This window comes from Sinocyclocheilus anshuiensis, unplaced genomic scaffold, assembly GCF_001515605.1.
Source record: "Sinocyclocheilus anshuiensis isolate Anshui unplaced genomic scaffold, SAMN03320099.WGS_v1.1 scaffold702, whole genome shotgun sequence".
NCBI lineage: Eukaryota > Metazoa > Chordata > Actinopteri > Cypriniformes > Cyprinidae > Sinocyclocheilus > Sinocyclocheilus anshuiensis.
In genome coordinates this window covers 1106472-1107574 of record NW_015548184.1, presented here as the reverse complement: position 1 = coordinate 1107574, position 1103 = coordinate 1106472, and the positions used below count along the sequence as shown (strand labels likewise).

At 35.4% G+C, this 1103-nt stretch overlaps 1 protein-coding gene across 1 annotated transcript in view; it reads right to left on the bottom strand.

The window, feature by feature from the left end:
* Positions 1-1103, bottom strand: part of LOC107704935 (amine sulfotransferase-like) — a 9139-nt gene that overhangs the window by 4414 nt on the left and 3622 nt on the right. The gene's annotated exons all lie outside the window — the stretch shown is intronic.

Genomic DNA, 1103 nt, shown 5'->3' with positions numbered 1-1103 from the left:
ACAATTTGAGTTGAATTACTGAAATAAATTAACTTTTCCACAACATTCTAATTTATTGAGATGCACCTGTATATAGGCTACTAGTCAAAAGTTTTTGAACAGTAAGAGTTTTAATGTTTTTTAAAGAATTCTCTTCTGCTCACCAAGCCTGCATTTATTTGTTTCAAAATACAGCAAAAGCAGTAATATTGTGAAATATTTTTACTATTTCAAATAACTGTTTTCTATTTGTATATATTGTAAAATATAATTTATTCTGCGATTTCAAAGCTGAATTTTTAGCATAACTAATGTTACAAAAGCTTTTTATTTCAGATAAATGCTGAAAAAAATTTTGACTGGTAGTGTATGTATGTATGTATGTACGACTGACTTTGTATTTAATGTGAATTTAATAACAATATTGTAAGTTACTATATTAGGCTATAACATTTTCATTTTACAGAGAGCAAAGAACATTTAAATTATCACAAAACATTTTCACTTTAGTCTAGCCAGAGTTCAGGCACTCTCAAAAACTCCCATTTAAATCACTGAAGCTGTTTACACTGTGAAATGAATATCTTACTTACATTCATACTCATCTGCAGTCAGCGAGGAAGAGAACAACACACCGCGTTTCAGCGATGACTCATCTGAACGTCTCTGATTACCCATTACCCCAAATATTAGTGCTAGTGATGTTACGTTCGTGAACGAATCGTTATTTTTGAACAAATCTTTTAGGTGAATGAATCGTTCTCATTCACGTAATCCATTGACTCATAGCAGCGCGGCGCCATTAGCAGCGCATGCGCAGATCAGTGAACCGGGTAGCTCTGTGAACTGTTTCATCCTGTCAAAGAATGATTAAACCTCGAGCCAATAGCCTTCGAGTATGAGATGTGACGGAGCATGTGATTTGTTGAATGTAGTGAACGAATACGCCCTTCACTGCAGTGGCGATAATGCTCCTAAGGAGTTATTCGCCATAAAACAAGAAGAAGAAGAAGAAGCCCTTCACTGACCGAGTTTCTTTCGAGTCTGAATGAGAGAGATCTTCTCGTTCGTGAACGAAATGACCGAACTGGTACATGTCGTTCGTGAGTTGAATGAACTGGTAC